The sequence below is a fragment of the Schistocerca americana genome, chromosome 6, assembly GCF_021461395.2.
Source record: "Schistocerca americana isolate TAMUIC-IGC-003095 chromosome 6, iqSchAmer2.1, whole genome shotgun sequence".
In the NCBI taxonomy this organism is placed as follows: domain Eukaryota; kingdom Metazoa; phylum Arthropoda; class Insecta; order Orthoptera; family Acrididae; genus Schistocerca; species Schistocerca americana.
Window position 1 is genome coordinate 14,693,719 of NC_060124.1, and position 18,324 is coordinate 14,712,042.

General features: G+C 42.9%; 1 non-coding gene across 1 annotated transcript; it reads right to left on the bottom strand.

Moving 5' to 3' along the window:
- Positions 1-7,509: 7,509 nt before the first annotated feature.
- Positions 7,510-7,583, bottom strand: Trnai-uau. The gene has a single exon. It is a non-coding gene; the product is annotated as a tRNA-Ile (tRNA).
- Between the last annotated feature and the right edge of the window lie 10,741 nt (positions 7,584-18,324).

Genomic DNA, 18,324 nt, shown 5'->3' on the forward strand with positions numbered 1-18,324 from the left:
AAAGTTTAGTGAAAAGGAAGTTTCGATCGCAATACTTGCGGTTAAAGGTGTGTGTGTAGAAATTAAAATTGTGCAAAGTAGTGCTACGTTGCAAATGTCAGCGACCCTAAACAAGTGACAGCGAAAATTGAAGCTTGTATCGTCAAACGACCCATGGCGTCACAGTAGGAAAGGACAATGCCAAACAAGTTTGACATGGTACGCTTCTTACCAGGAGCTGCATCGACGGGATCGTCCTCCGCCTCGCACATAGTGTGGTGTGTTGTTCGGGGCACATATTCCAATGTACCTCGTTGTATCCAGTCTAAGTACCGGAAGGAACTACAAAAAGCACACGCATACTGAGGTTCGGAAGTCTTGACGGTACCCGCACGTCGGTGTATATTCAGTGCACTGGCGCGCGCATTCAACCAACGTCGCCAGCTAACGGACGACCAAACAATCAGGCGCGAGTATCACCCGCCCATATTCAACACGGGCTAGCGAACAAAGCTCGTCGCCCCAGAATAAATACAGAAAGCAATACAAGGACTTAATTTTCACCTCGGATGAGGAAGGAAACATTTGTATGTAACGTTGTATTCAGTGTATATTTTATTGTACAAACTTTACTACATGATGTCATTTTTCAGTATTAACCAGAACTTTGTATATTAGGATTAAGGTTTGTAAATATTAGCATAAGTATACCAAAAAACTGACACACACTCAGAAATACCAAAGAATTCACAGTGCCATGAAAATGAGACAATAAAAAAGAAATGTGTAAATAAAAGACCCCCAAACCTATCAATTGCAAGGTCGACTACTGTATCCTGTCAATCAAATAAAATTTTCTAGTGACAGTATACAGTAGGGGGGCAGTTGTAATGACACATTCCTACGCAGAGACATACGATATCTTAAAAGCTGCGCCAAAGATAAATTGAGAGGCATGTATATTATAATCTTTGTAAAGTTCACATTGGATTCTCTTTTGTTTGATACTCCAAGGAGCTAAGGGACACCTTCGATTGTTGCCTTGTGGAGGATGGACGTGATTTTGGACGGTGCGGAAAGGCAGCCATGTGGTTGGTAATTATGGTTTGTGCGATGAGCACAGCAAGTCTTATTGTGTTGTGAATAAAAAATAGTGAAAAGTATCGAAGTGTTACGAAAATTATTTATAGCGACGTAGCATAGTATTCCTTGGTTTCCACCGTCTTCGTGAAGTGAACCGATGCCGACTCATGATGGTACACACGGTCAACAAAGAGAAGAACATCGATGGCGACTAATGAATTAATATTGTGGCAGAAGGACTAATTCTACGTCTAAGGTGAGAACTCTGATTAAATCAACAATGACGTGGAATTTAAAATATAAAATGTTTTTTATTTATTTCGCCACACACTGCAGAGGAAGAGTGTACGCCCTTTGAGCTAAATTTCAAATTTACGCGTCACAATCGGAGACAATTACAGGGTTAAGAAAAAGTAATCGTTTAAGTTTGTTGTGCAGTAATGTTCAGAAATTTCTTCCGACTGCCAAGTATAGAACATTGGGAAACCAGCTGGATAGTCCATTAAACACTTAACGTGCGTCTACAGCTCTCGCCTAAACAGGCCAATGTGGAAGTGTCCGCAGTTTGGTGTAACAGGGAGAGGCACACTGGATAACGAGCTGGAAGTTGGTGCGGCAGCGCGCCAGTTACTAGCCTGGACTCTCGGTCTGCCACAGCAAGGCCCAGGGACATGCGAGCCTGTTAGTGGGTTGTCCGCTGACCCGCCCCTAACTTCCTCATGACACAAACTGGCGTGCCCACGCAGCCGACGCCCTGCACCGTCCGCACTTTGCTGGCTCAGCATCTCACACATCCTGTAGCGGCTATCGATTTTATTTGATCCTGTAGCGGTCTTTTTATTGAAGGCCTGTGATAATCACAAGTACGCAGTCACCCAATATTAAAATTTGTGGAATTCAAAACCGTCTCTTACAACAATTTTTTTTTTTTTGCTTTATTTTATGACCAGTTTCAATCTATGAGATCGACAGATGCGTCTGCGGCAGCATGTTAAAGGCGATTCTACAACACGGGTCGTGTGTGTTTATCACAGTTTTATTACGTTTTTACATCTTTCAAGAATGCCTGTCTTGAATACCAGTTTTTTTTTTAGTAAACATAACTCCAAGTTACGGTTTTGGAGTGTGGGACTGCGGATGGTCGATGAATTGCAAAAATAATATTCCAACAGGTTGTTGGATTACTATTTTTACAATATAAGAGTTTATGTTTCATTTATTAGTTCACGCAGAATGGCGTATATGATGATCTCATAGATCGAAACAAGTATTAACGTAAAGAGATTCTTTTGAATTCCACAAAGCCGACCGGAGTGGCCGAGCGGTTGTTGGCGCTACAGTCTGGAACCGTGCGACTGCTATGGTCGCAGTTTCGAATTCTGCCTCGTGCATGGATGTGTGTAATGTCCTTAGGTTAGTTAGGTTTAAGTAGTTCTAAGTTCTAGGGGACTGGTGACCTCAGAAGTTAAGTCCCATAGTGCTCAGAGCCAATTCCACCAATCTTTTGTTATTGTATTTTTATTAAACCACACGCCTCAACAGTAATTTTTACATTTTCCAAGGCATGTCGTTCTCTATCAGTACTTCTCTGCCAGATTAATTATTACTGGATGCAAATATCTGTGGATACAATGAAGTCGAAGAAATCTATTATTCAGTGACAAATGGCAATTTTTAAATTCGTAAACTGTATATTTAATTTCCGTGATTATAATTATCGCACTGATGTGGTTCCTTTCCCCATCCCGCTCCACCCTCCAGAAGCAGGCGCTGAGATTGAGACAGTATACCAGTATTTGACTGAGTTCTAAGTTCGTCCAGTCACCGGATTTAGGTTTTGTTTTATTGACTGAAGCGGTTCTCAAGAGTAGCAAGTGCGGAGAAGCGTAGTTGTACCTCATACAACGGTACTAACCACTACACACGCATGGACAGTGTAAAAAATAAAGTGGACAGATCAAGTTCCCAATGAAGAAGTACTAGGAAGAATACGCAGAGAGGACTAGTCCAAAGAATACATTTAAAAGAGAAGAGCACGCGTTAGCTGGTCATTTGCCGAAGTATCTAGGAATGCTTCTTACTCAATGGAACCACAGAAGCTATGACGACATTATCTGTAACTTTTGAGAAACACACGAAGCCAATAACTACGTTAATACAGTTTGGATAGATCCTGCATTTCAAACGTCAGGGCCATGTTAAGTCATGTATTCCATGTATTACTGAAGACTCTCCACCTTCTTCTGCACTCCCTCCCCCCCCCCCCTCTCTCTCTCTCTCTCTCTCTCTCTCTCTCTCTCTCTCTCTCTCTCCTCTCTCCCTCTCCGCCCCCCTCACCTGTCTAGTAAAGCTATTTACTTTTAATTAATGGGCAACCACTCCAGCTCATAAAAAGTTCTCTATTTTACTCCACGAACGGTTTCAGGTCCTATACTGAAGGCATGTTCTACAGATAATGATATTATAAATGCAACCAAACTTTGTACGTAACGATATAATGAGTATTTACACAATTTTCGTAATAGGAATGCAGCAGTTTCGACATAAAAACCCTAAATTTTACACATACACAGTACAATAACAGGAAAAGGAAATATATACGTTACAGTGCGCTGCGGTGAAGCAAAGTCAAAAGATTAAGGGCCGGCCGCGGTGGCCGAGCGGTTCTAGGCACTTCAGTCCGGAACCGCGCGACTGCTACGGTCGCAGGTTCGAATCCTACCTCGGGCATGGATGTGTGTGATGTCCTTAGGTTAGTTAGGTTTAAGTAGTTCTAAGTTCTAGGGGACTGATGACCTCAGATGTTAAGTCCATAGTGCTCAGAGCCATTTGAACCATTTTGAACCATCAAAAGATTAAGGAAGTTGTAGTCGGGTAATTTTAAAAGTGTTAAAGTGGTGTGCCCAATAATACCGTAGCAGAAATAGGCGTCTAATGATTATGAAACAGAAAATTTGGTAAATTGATATTGATACATGTTGACATTAAAACGAATTACATTTTGACATGTAGAAACTTTAAATTGCACTATTTATCGAAGAAAAGCTGAACATAGTTGTTTAGATTTAATAAAATTCTAAAATGGTTACAGTGGAGTGTACGTCCAGGGCAAGCGTAAAGTTACATCCTCTAGCGTAATCGGGGAAAAGTTAGAAAGCGAGGTACTGTAGAGGCCGCTGTCGTGTGGTGGACTCAAACGTGGACTCCTCACAAGATAAGGGCGTGTTTAAAAACACCTGAATGCAGCTACAGAATCGCGGAGTTAGCGATAATGACACCATACATCATAAATAATAGTGTCAGATATGACTAAATGAAAAAAAAAAAAAACGTTGTGCTATATAGCTGAAGTGTTCTTTCTAGTCACAACGTCAACTCTATGTTTACTTGGTCGTATGCATGTTCGGAACAACACTGTAACTGTTGTGAAAGTCGCGTCCTCGAAGACGGAAGTTTGAGTTGGACTTGAAAATGTGCTCGGGTGCCTGATTCGTTAACGCGGCAGCTCGCGATAAGCTAGAGTTAAGTATTCGAACCACAGTCGGTATACAGTTCCACTTGCCGCGGAAAATGAGATCCGTGTGGATTAGGACGTGGTTCAGTTACCTGTACTCGCTCCTTCTGGAACAGCGTTTCTGGCATTTTCCTTCTATTAATCTTACTAACACGTCATTTCGCAAGTGATCTATACATTTAATTTCCTGCTCTGGCACCGTATTTCGAATACCTCAACTGAACGCTCAAACTTAAAATGTGCCGAACCTGGACACAATGAAGTAAAAATAAGATTGTGTCGGATCCTTGGCAGGTCCAAAGCACACTTCAGCTACCTAATATAACTTCTTTACTTATCTATTCTCCCTGATTTTGGCTCCGTTACGAAGTATTAACACAGAGACTGAGTCTACGGAGCCGTCTCGAACGAGGTAACATTATGACAAAATGAAGCTGAATTACCTTCATAGCTGTTGTCAGCATCACTTGAAAACACTGCCAGTTTATTTTATTTATTTATGCATTTATTTTACCTGGCAAGATTAGGGCCTTCAGGCCCTCTCTTACACCTAACCAGGCATACTCAGATTCAACAAATTTCAGTGTCTACAGAAAATTAGGACGTATAAAATGTTATACAGTATTAATGTTAAAGAAAAAAAATAGAGATTATAAAAGTAGTACAATGATAATTATAACAATCAAAAAATAATTATAACAATCAAGAATAATAAAAATAATAATAATAATGATAATAATAATAATAATAATGGCTATGTATATGAAAGTAAACATATTTTTCTTTTATGAGTGTCAGTCCTATTGCTAGTTGGGAATTTTCTCGTTATATTCTTGCAGCTTGTGAATTTCTTTACACATCTAACGATGTCACTGTCACTGGAATGATCGCAAGAACCATAAAACATCCTTCACACAGTCACCCGATAATACGTTTACACTAGCAACATAGCAACATCTGAATAATCATCGCCAAAAATGTACGAAAGTATTTCAAATTCGTTCATTTCATTCCGTTTTCGGTATAGGGCCATCTGCAAAAGTAGGAGTAACTTCAAGACGATAATAGTAACTATTTGAAGTATTGAAATTCTAAATAAGCAAAACATACATGAAGACAATAAAGTGTGATATATTCACTACTTGCGTGAATACCCAAACAGATGAAGTATTTAAAACGTATCACAGCAGGTGGCAGCTACAGATAGCGTGGTGAAAACACAACTCGAGGTCCATCCATAAGGGGTAGCGCGAGAAACACCATAAACTCGAGAGTCGTCCACAACGTGTTAATTTGATGTCTTATGTGTAACTTTTAACTGTGAATGACTTTAGTCCATGTCCACTGTCGTGTCGGTAATATGTAATTGCCTTATGCGGTTAATAATATCACTAATAATTTTAATCGTCTTTACAAACGCCATACAAAATTTAACAGAATTGTTCCGACCAAGGTCTTCTGGAACTTGCCCTCGGTTTATAAAGCATATTCCGGAAGTGTCAGTCTCCCCACTGGCAAACTCCGACGTGACGCGCTCAGTTCTTTGCGATCTGGCTGGGCACGAGCTCTGCGAAGTGCAGCGCTTCTAAACAGCCCGCTCGCCCTGTTAATTAAGCAATAACTACATGAGGTGTTCTTTGCGATACGAATGCAGAGAGAGACGGCAAGCTTACAAAATGAAACCGTCTGATGACAAGCCAAGATACCCGCAAGTGCAATCGTGATTTTAAGATAAAAAATTAAAAAAATCCTGCAGTAGCTCATTTATTCAGGCATAAAAAATAAATCGGTCCTCACCGAGTTTCAATCCCAATATCCACTGCAGCGTTGCTTTTTCCACCCGTTCCTCCACCCGCTGCGCTGAAGCTCAATTCTCCCTCCACATCATACACACACACACACATACACACACACACACACACACACACACACACACACACACAACCATCATACTCTGTTATTTGGAAACACGTTTGCTGGCAAAATAAAAGACAAATTATCAGCATGAAACGTATCTCTGTTACCGCTGGTGTATATTCAGTTAACCGGTGGTCTATGTCTCTAAATGACCGAATTTTGTCGGGCTTTCTGCGCCGTACAGGTGCACGCCCCCCCCCCCCCCTCATCCCCCCCACCACACACACAGAAAGAGAGAGAGAGAGAGAGAGAGAGAGAGAGAGAGAGAGAGGTGGGGGGAAGGGGGGGGGGCATGGGACAGAGGCTTAAATAATACGCACAATAAATACTGAACATCACAATTACGTATAAAATAAAGGATCTACCCAAACACAAATTTTACTAATGCAAATAATACCATCGTGTGTTTCTCAAACGTTAGAAATAATTTCGTCATTGCCTCTGGTGTTCCTTTCGTTGGCGAGTTAACTATTCCCGATTCCTTTAGTGGGCGTTCCACTAACCTTTGTTTTTTTTATGTTATAATTTTTCCAAGGACTACCCTTTCACTGGGTGCTTTATACGTCCACCTTCTTCGACACTATCTATACGTGTGTCCTGATTAGTCCCATCGGACTGGTTAGGCTCAGCCTCCTACGCCCTTTCCCCTTCGGCTTTACGTGAAAAGTGATTCCGTCAACCAAGGAAAACTTATTGCAGATGACCGAACGAACATCAGAACAACGCTAATCCCAAACACCGGTGCAATGTCTCAGTCACAGCACCATCTGCTTCTGTGAGCAAAATTCCAAAATTTCCTTCAAATAACACTTTCCATTTTTCATATTTCATCTCGTGTAACGCTCTGCATTACAACGTTGTAGCATTTTCCACGATATTACCATTCACGCAGTCGTCCACTTTTTTTATTCTGTTACTCCGCCCTGCATATATCTTCCATTATTGAAATACTGAAATGAAAACCCTTAGCTGCTTACAGGCGTTGACATACGTCAACGGGGACAGATGAAAATGTGTGCCCCGACCGGGACTCGAACCCGGGATCTCCTGCTTATATGGCAGACGCTCTATCCATCTGAGCCACCGAGGACACAGAGGATAGTGCGACTGCATCTGTCGCCGTTGACGTGTGTCAACGCCTGTAAGCAGCTAACGGTTTTCATTTCATTGTAATTTCATTCTAACGAGCTGCTTGGCCACCGATGGTATCTGTTCTTTCGGACATGTCCGAAAGAACAGCTATCATCTTGGTATATATCTTCCATTATTGTTTGAGACCACTAGTACGCATAGCATTTTGATCACAGACACACTTGACTACCGAAAACAGCCCCGTAGCCGTTGTCGGTAACAGAATATAGAAGAGATGTTCAAATCACGAACAACGGGAAAACGGAAGAGGGTCAAAGTGTGTGAGGCGTAATGTTATGAAGCGATACTGAAAATTATGTCGAATGACAGAATGAGAAATGAGAAAGAAGGAAGGAAGGAAGATTGAGTCTAAAAGTTCCTTGACAACGAGATCATTATAGACGGAGCAGGATCTCGAACACTGTCAAGCATGGCGAAGGAAATCAGCCGTGCCCTTCAAAGGAGCCATACCGCCATTTGCCTGGAGCGATTTAGAGAAATAACGCAAAACCTAAATCAGAATGGTAGGACGCGGGTTTGATCCGGTCAAAAAAAATGGTTCAATTGGCTCTGAGCACTATGGGACTTAACATCTGTGGTCATCAGTCCCCTAGAACTTAGAACTACTTAAACCTAACCAACCTAAGGACATCACACACATCCATGCCCGAGACAGGATTCGAACCTGCGACCGTAGCAGTCGCGCGGTTCCGGACTGAGCGGTTTGATCCGTCGTCCTGAGGAATAGGAGTCCAGTGTGCTAAATACTGAGCCGCCTCGCTCGGTAAGAAGTAGAGAGGTTCTCTGCTGAATCGGCGAGGAAAGGAATATGTAAGAAAATACTGACTGCAAGCAGGGATAAGATTATGTGGCACAAGACTTGAGGGAACTACTGTAGTGGAAGATGTACCGCACCATTTTCGTTTTACAAGACGCTTTCAGTGTTTCGTTCGTACCAGCAGTAGCAAACATCGAAACGCAAATGCATACGCGACGATGTCAAGAACAGAAATGTGTGGGGAGATGACATCCCGTGATGAACATTGGACCCATCCAGAGCTAAGAAACTGTGAGCCGAGACGGATGGAGAAGAGCGGGGAGGAGTGGGGGGGGGGGGGGGGGGGGAGGTAGCTTCTCCTGCTGCGAAAAAATAGAACGGCGACCACTAAAAGAGATCTGTCTATGCAAACAGTGACTAACATTACTGTATAAGGGGGAGGGGGGGGGGGGGAGTGTTTAACAAAACTACAAGATGCCTTTTATCTAACGCCTATCTGGACGCATGTTTCAGAAAGGAACTGCCTACTGACAATGCTGTAAAGTATAGCGGGCGACGTTGTTCTTTCTTGCCTAAGTTGAGTACAAGGCATCTGATTTTCTCTAATTGTAAAGAAAAGCTTTTTAGCTTAGATATGAAGAATGAGTAGCTAGACCATTTCTGACACTGATTATACGCACTTTTTGTTTGGCAGGAAGAATGCGGTGGCTTCAAATATATATATTTTTTAAATATTTTTTGAAGGAAATCGTCGAGCCAAGGGCTGCAGGTAAAGTGAAAGGTAATTTCATTTTCCGTAGGAAAAACAGTATAGGCTAAAAAAATAGCTTAAGCCTCGTTGACGTGTTTCACCTTCTTCAGAAATCCTACGTACGTAAAGAACATAGAAGCAGATTAGGTGTATAGTCCTATGTAGCACCCAAGGTCAAAAAATTGTCTTTTCTGGAGCAATTGGAGACTATGAAACACTCTCTCGTTGTTAAAGATGTTCGTCTTAGTGACGAGATCAGACAGTTTATGATTCAATGATGACAGTTTTTCAAAAAATGTAACGGAGCAGTCGCACAATTCTCCTCATAAAGAAGTCAATTTATTTATGTATCTTATTCTTTACACTTCACTTATAGAATTGTTTATGTAACTTGTCTGTTTTTAAGCAATATGTTATGTCCACGTATTTCTCACAGACTTCCTGTCCTTACCTCTGACAGCAGCTGATAGCGTCACGTGCTAGATGCTGTATATCTTCTTTAATTGTTTGTGCATCTATTTTACTGTTATCACCTACTTTCCACCTGTTTTTAATTTGAATGGAAGCCACTGAACGCTGTATTTTATCCTTATTCGCTGTACTTTCAAGCATGTAAATGCCACCTAGCGGAGCTTCCATCCGCTGCGTCGACAGCGTCCTGGTTGGCAGTGTCAAGTAGCGTGCCCACACGTGGTCATGTATTCGCGGCCAGTACAAGTTGCACACAAGTATTTGTGTCAAGCATGGAAGTGTGGCCCTATCTAAGCATAGCTGCATGTGTTCGCCGAAGGTGGGGATCGGCACCTCTATGCAAACAATGCAGTAGCGATTTGCAATTTGGCTCTTCGTTCGAAATCTAAGGCAACGGTTTTTTTTTTTTTTTTATTCGTTTACTTTTGCATTTTAGCTGCACAACAAAAATTTCGACTACTTACGATTACTGCGTTGCTCTCAGTTCCTATACGTAAATCCCCCTTCACTCCGTTGTTTTAACAGTATTTTTAAAAAGTTTTAGCACTTGTTATGCTAGATAGGACCATACCACTACTCTGCTTTTATGTATTTTTCCCATGTAGAATTTCTGAAGATGTTTCAAAAAGTAGAAACGCGTCAATAAAACCTACGCTCTTTTTGCAACATGACTGTTTTCTCCCTCTGAAAATACATCGCGGTTGCTGTATCGAAGCCACGGAGTGGGAGGATTGATTTAATTTAATTTCAGCTTAGCAGTATAAGCGATAATTACAGTGTATTATCTGTTTTCTCTAAAATAAAACCTCGTTTTACCATTAAACGCAAAAATCGCAATTAACATTTTTCTTGGCGTATTTGAAACATAACGTAATGGAACAGCTTACAAAACTGTACGTTAGCCTAAGATAATTAAGTTATTGAGTGTGCCTAGGATTCGACACTGAGAAAGAAGATCGGAAGAAAGAAAAAAGCTGAGTCTCAATATAATAAAAATGTATTAAAAAATACTGATGGTAAATAAATCTCCCAAGTTAGGAAGTTTCTTACTCGTAATGGATTTTTTTGGGAACAGTTAATTTTTTCTGTATTCAGTCAGGTGACTTATTTTTATGTTCTGGGATGTTTACACAAATATGTCTACGAAACAGGGTTAATGAAGGTTACGATCGACAGGACGGCAGTCTGAAATAAAATAAGAACGAGTGATAATATTGTTGCCAGCTGGCTGGATATTCTCGTTTGCACACACGCCACCAGACAACTGGATTGCAACAAATCTATACTACACTACCTGCGATGAGAATGAAGAAAAACACAAGGCATCATAAATAGTAACTAGCTTTGAGATCCCCCGAGTTTAATCCCTGTCGACTCTGCAGGTAATACTGGTACAGAAACGGTTGGCTGCTGGAAGCTTACAGCAGTTTATCACAGTAAATCCATAAAGCTTAGTCGTCACTGCTGTGTTGGGTTGCCCTTTGCGCATAAGGTACGTGCAATCCGACAAAGACAGAAATTCGAATAAACAGAGCAAATAACTGAGGATGTCGAGTGTGCTGCTGCGAGATGAAAGCGATCGCTACAGGGGCAAGTCACTAGAGCTGCTCTGCTAACTGAAAGCACGGATAATTCAAATAAATATGATGTTGGCGAAAACTGCTAGTTTTTTTCAAAAACACTGTACGTGTCGTATATGAAAGCCAAGTGCATTTACACACCGTAACTGAAAAACTTGTTTACAAAAGTAGATTAAAACGCACTGTATCGTATCACTCGCTTTCAGTTCCCTCCCGGGAAACAATCGTCCATTTATTTCTGTTCGTTTTCCATCCCCTTTTTAGTGACGATGGCTCTTATTTTCCGCACAGTCAGAATAGCAGTAAATCAAACGACCTTAGTCCTGCCAACTCTAACAACAGATCAACGTACACTGAGATGACAAAAGTAATGGGAAACTTCCTAATATAGTATCGTACCTACCTTTGCCCGTTGTAGTGCAGAAAGGCGACATGGCATGGGAACGCAATCACGTGTTTGGAAGTCCCCTGCAGAAATACGAATAAAGTGTCGTCGGTGCAGGATTTTATGCACGAACCGACCTCTCGATTACGGCAATTAAATGTTCGATGTGATTCATCTCGGTCGATCATAACATTAACTCGAATTGTCCACAATGTTCTTCAAACCAATTGCGAACAGCTGTGGCCTGGTGACACGGGTCATAAGAAGTGAGCACTCATTGTAACTGACCTGTTACTACGGGTTATTACGTTATTATTGGGAATGGAAATACTTATTGCTTATGAAATTAACGTGAGAAGATTAGGGTCGCCACCGACTCCAACCATACAACTAATCAAAGGTTTGGTCGAGTCGGAAAATAAATTAATTTGATCACAGACCAAAAACTCACAAAAATGCATACGTTGTGATGACGCTCATAGGGGATACGATGTAACTAATAGTATTCCCCGTGCAGTGTTCACGACAATCAAACATTTAAAATAAAATAGCAGATGCAAGAACACTGTGCAGAAGATCAGCTCCCAGCAACACACCTGAAAATAAGACTTAATCTAAGGCAGTTGTCTTAAAATAAAGGGAAACTAATCACTGGACCTGTGCGTAAGGAAACGCGTTGGGTGTGCTATCAGGAAAGCTACGAGATGAGTGGCTTAGGTGCAAAAACGTAACCTCGGAATACAAGAGGAAATTGCGGATAAAATCATTTATTTGTAAGACATGGATGTGAAGCATGTACACAATTCCTGATAACATTGAAGAAGAGCGTCGATACATACACCGTTATAATCTACACCTAAAATCATTGGTGTGAATCAGTCATACAACTGCTGTTGCCTGATAACTGGTCGCAGTAACTCGTGAGACGGTACACGTTTCGCAGTACACCCGCGTGCCCACGTGCTTTGTGGAAACACAATTTCTAGGTATAGTGCCCAAATTGCAACAATATCACATCACACAATCACGTTAACATTATCTAAAACAAACATGCGATCGGACAGTTAGTGATGCCGGTATCCCAACAAACTATAATGTTCTACGACGTGGTTGGCTCCCCACGGACGAAAGACACGTAAAGCAAGGAAAATTTGCGAGAAGGCAAAGCTATAAATATTTACAAAGATGAAAGCTTATACAGGCACAGCTGAAGGCAGACAGACATTCATACAGAAGCGAGTGCTCACTTCTTATCGACACCTTTGTGTGGAGGTCTTCCGGCGGATCCAAGTCTGCTACAGAAATTTACTAAAAGAAAAATCTGCCAAAGTTTTGTATTCCTTGTTGCGACAAGGCAAAGCAATCTTTCAGATTTGAAAAGCGAGTCCAAAAGCTAACAGCTCTCCCCTCGCCAAGTAACAACGCGCCACGCGGTCAGCCTAAACTCACCCTTCTTCGACTGGAGCACAGCTGTGGACGCTTCCCGTACCGGCGGCAGACTGCCACCCTTTTTCCTCTCCAGCCTCCTCCAAGCTCCGCGTGGACCGGAAAACCCAAAGATGCCATTTCCGCCACCAACCTAACGCAGGTGGATTGCTCACAAGTAGCGCAAACCTCTTTGCCTACTTGACCAATACGAGAGTTGGCTATTCTGTACAACTGCTGCTGAATCTGTACGACTATCGCAGACTTTCTGCAGCAGACTACGCCACCGTCTAGCAACGTGACACACAACCACATTCATTCAATCACACCACTATGAGTTATGAGAAAAGATAAACAAGGAAAGAAAGAGAAATACAAGTGAAAATGGGCGACCGGACTAATGAAAGGTGGCTACAGGATCCTTTCAACATTCCATCGTTGTTTGGGAAAATGAAGTAATGAATGGCTGCAGATGGTCTCCAAGTAGCTGAATATAACCATTTCCAGTCAATGATCTGTTCAGTTGTACCACAGGATCCAGTCCATTCAGCTCGTGCCATTATGGAGCCACCATCAGCTTGCTCAGTGCCTTATTGACAGTTTGGGTCCATAGACTAGTGGGGTCCGCGCCAACTGAAATGGGGACTCACTCTCATCTGATTAGGCCACAGTTTTCCACTCGTCAACCGAGTTGAGCCGTGGTCGCTTTAATTTTGGTGGGCATGCCGTTCCACTGGTGCCACTAACTACTTGCACAGACGATATCGATCCTAGTCACATACCAGGGCTAGGGTCTTTGGTAGAGGAGTGTGTTGTTGGGTTTGGCGAGCCATGGTACCGGAGGCCACATGGCCGGTGAGTTGGCTTTGCGGCACTCCTGCTGCCAGAATGTGGAGCTCGCGAAACTGCGAGTTCTTAAGTTGGTCGCAGCCAACATATTCCGGCTGAATTAAGCATTGATAGCGGTGAGATGCGGCAAGGGCACCAGACGCCGCGCGCAACATGGTCAGCAAGCACCGGGCCAACTCTGGAGGCTTACACAGTACGGCACCTGTAGATCGCCTGCAAGGACTGGAGGCACCAACACCCCTGCTTGGAAGCCTGGAAGTCATGGCTCATTCGCACGAAAGTGGAGTTAAGTGTTGATCTTCTATTGGTCCTTGGTACCATAAGCCCACATCTGTGTTAATGTGCAATTAGGCTCATCATGTTCATTACGCTTCCGAGTGATTGTGTTATGGTCATCGGCCAGTGTTATTGATTTTAATCTGATCTTCCAGGTCAATACTTTCTGTTGTAAATAGAGTTGATGTAATTCGGACTCCAATATAGTCTGTGTCGAAGGCAATGCACTGGAAAAAGAGGCTGTGCCCTGATATTTGGATTTGCAAGTGGTTGTAGTAGTTCACGTAGTCAGTTTTCATGTAATATTAAGGAGTGTCAAGCTCGTGACTTGTATGTGTAGCCACTTCGGCAATAAGTTAATATTACCTGCATCTTAGATATTGTCGTTTGTAGCCTTATTTGGGCAAATTACTGTCGGTTTTTTCTTTCTGATAGATGTTGGCAGGGTAGTTCGGACGACACGTTCCTGTTTCCTGGTCCTGGAGCAGAAATGTTTTTTCTTCCCACTGCGGCAACACTTCCGTCGTCGCACGAAGTCTAGGTTTGCCCGCAGCCAGGCGCTTCTATCAGCTACCTCGTGTTAGCTCAAGTTAAGTACATTTGATCGTTTTGTACGTGCCACTGCGGAGTTTCGCCCAATTAATTCCAGAACCCTTGACCTATTCAAATATTGACAGTTGAGCAAGTACACAAGCCCTGAGGTATGCTCTGCAAATCCGAAGTCCCTTATGACTATATTTGGCCTTTAACAGCTTGTTTAAATGTTGCAAGCCTATTTCTTAATTCTGGAGAATGTTAAGTTTTAAATGCTTTATGGCTTTTACTTATGAGCATGAACTGTTGAGTTTTTTATCCGCAGTCAAAAAATGGTTCAAATGGCTCTGAGCACTATGGGACTTAACAGCTATGGTCATCAGTCCCCTAGAACTTAGAACTACTTAAACTAACTAACCTAAGGACATCACACAACACCTAGTCATCTCGAGGCAGAGAAAATCCCTGACCCCGCCGGGAATCGAACCCGGGAACCCGGGCGCGGGAAGCGAGAACGCTACCGCACGACCACGAGATGCGGACTATCCGCAGTCATTAGCTAACTACATTCATCGTAAAACTTGCGTGGTTGCTGCCAATGTGCAGTGACAACTGGTTGCTGTTAACTTGTCACCTATCTTGTATTCTGAGGCATTGTATATTTATTTAAAGATCATTATTAATATTTCTGCTGATGTGAACCATTTGGGAGTCACGTTTAAATTGTATGCCTTCCCAACTTTTCTAGTATTTTGGGGGATTGTGTATTTTATTGCTTCAGGGATTTTATTAAGTTTTATAAACTGTTAAGTGCTTTCTAACAACCACAATCAGTGGCGTGACTTGCGATCCTTTCTGTATTTCGGGTGGGTCTGTCTATTTGTTTAAAGTTTTATCCACGCTTGGGAATTTTCAGTACCTTTAGTGGCATTCATTTGAAATTCATTTTACAAGTAAAACTAATGTTATTGAACAAGTCTGCAGTCACTCCTAGCTGGTGTGACTTCTTATTTGTATTTGAGGACTCCTGGTTTTGAGCTCTGTTTATATGGTATAAACTGTTAAAGCTTTTTATTAATGAATTGATCCTTTTCCAGTTCTTTAAATTATTGTGAGCGTTGTTATTCACTTTTGACAAGGTTTCTAATTTGTAATCATAATAGTTGTTCTTAAGAAATAAAGTGTGTTCCATGAAATGACAAATGACGAAATACGAGGGTCCGTGAGAGGCGCTGCTGCGCGGGCCTAGCCGAGCGGTCTGAGGCGCTGCAGTCAGGGACTCTGCGGCTGGTCCCGGCGGAGCTTCGAGTACTCCCTCGGGCATGGGTGTGTGTGTGTGTTTGTCCTGAGGACAATTTAGGTTAAGTAGTGTGTAAGCTTAGGGACTGATGATCTTAGCAGTTAAGTCCCATAATATTTCACACACATTTGAACATTTTTGATAGGCGCTGATGTCGTGGTGTTAGCAAAGGCACTCACGCCGGTCGTCTGCTGCCATCGAGCATTAACGCCATATTTCGCCGCGGCGTTTGCCTACAGCTCTCAGACAGGCAAAACTGCGTAAAATAATCACTGAAATCAATGTGGGACGTACGACGAACGTATCCGTTAGGACAGGGAGGCAAAATTTAGCATTAGTGGGCTATGGCAGCAGACGGCAGACGCGACTGCCTTTGCCAACAGCACGACATCACCTGCAGCGCCTCCAAAAAATGTTCAAATGTGTGTGAAATGATGACTGGAAAACTGTGGCCTTGCTTGGAGTTATCAGTGCTAACAGACAAGCAAAATGATGCGTGAAATAACTGCAGAAATCAGTATGGGACGTACGACGAACCTATCCGTTAGGAAAGTGCGGCGAAATCTGGCGTTGATGCGTCTGCCTTTGCCAACAGCAAGACATCGTGTGCAACGCCTGTCCTGGACTAATGACCATATCAGTTGGATCCTAGACGACTGGAAAACTGTTGAGTCCCGATTTCAGTTGGTAAGAGCTGATGGCAGGGTTCGAGTGTAGTGCAGACCGCACGACGCCATGGACCCAAGCTGTCAACAAGACATTGTGCAAGCTGATGGTTCAAATGGCTCTGAGCGCTATGGGGCTTAACATCTGACGTCATCAGTCCCCTAGAACTTAGAACTATTTAAACCTAACTAATCTAAGGACATCACATACATCCAGGATTCGAACCTGCGACCGTAGCAGTCGCGCGGTTCCGGACTGAAACGCCAAGAACAGCTCGGCCACCGCGGCCGGCTGTGCAAGTTGATGGTGGGTCCATAGCGGTATAGGCTGTGTTTACATGGAATGAACTGAGTCCTCTGGTCCAACTGAACTGATCACTGACTAAAAAATAGTTGTGTTCGGCGACTTGGAAACCTTTTGCAGTCATTCATGGACTTCATATTCCCAAACAACGATGGAACCTTTGTGGATGACAATGCTCCATGTCACCGGGTCACAACTGTTCGCGCTTGGTTGAGAGAACATTCTCGACAGTTGGAGAGAATGATTTGACCAACCACATCGCCCAACATGAATGCCATCAAACATTTATGGGACATAATCTAGAGGTCAGTGCGTGCACAAAGTCCTGCATACCGGCAATTCTTTCAATTATGGACGCCTGCAGAGGCCGCATCATTCATTATTTCTGCACGGTACATCCAAGGACTTGAGTTCACGCCATGTCGAACTGCTGCACTACGGCGGGGATAATGAGGTCCGAAACGATGTTAGGAGGAATCTCATCATTTTTGTCACGTCAGTGTACTTTCACTCCCGCGTCACGTGCCCGCAACAGCACCGTGGTTTCCTTCTAGCCCATATTTCCTGCATCATTTGTGAGTCGGCTAGCTTACGTCCCTCCGTCCGTGGGATACCGCTTCTCCTTTTTGGTCGCTCGTCTCAGTGTACCCGTTCATCATTATCTTTTTGAGCAAGAGATCCCGGTCACCGGCGTCTTTTGGTTTGACTTGTACGAGTTGGTGGTCTTCTTTGGTATTTACAAACCAGCGTATGGTGGTTTGGGGTTTGAGTAAAAAAAAACTCTTCCCGGTAAGCCTGTTCCAGTCCATTTGTTTGCGATGACTGTAAAATCGAATACGTCTTTTATGGACTATGTCCATATCTCTCTCTACTTCGCCACAGAGCCGCGCGGGGTAGCCGTGCGGTCTGAGGCGCCTTGTCACGGTCCGTGTGGCTCCCCCGTCGGAGGTTCGAGTCCTCCCTCGGGCATGGGTGCGTGTGTGTGTGTGTCGTCCTTAGCGTAAGTTTAAGTCAGATTAAATAGTGTGTAAGCTTAGGGACCGATCCCCACAGCAGTTTGCTCCCATAAGACCTTACCACAAATTTACAATTTTTTGACACAGGTTTGGCTGTTGATTCTCTATTAGTGGAAGTGATTCTTCTAATTTGTTCACATGACTGCCCAAATGGTTCTGCGCTCCTTTTTCTCCGGCTCTTCGAGGTGACATTCATTCGCATTTAGGGAGAGGATTTCGGCTGCATGCATAACTGCTGGCTTGAAACCCGTTTCACAGTGTTTTGAGGATTTATTATTATTATTTCTTTCTTTCCTCAGACGTTATGTCTGGTCAAAATTGGAAAGTGACGCGGACTTTGATCAAGCTTGACTTCCTTTTAACTGT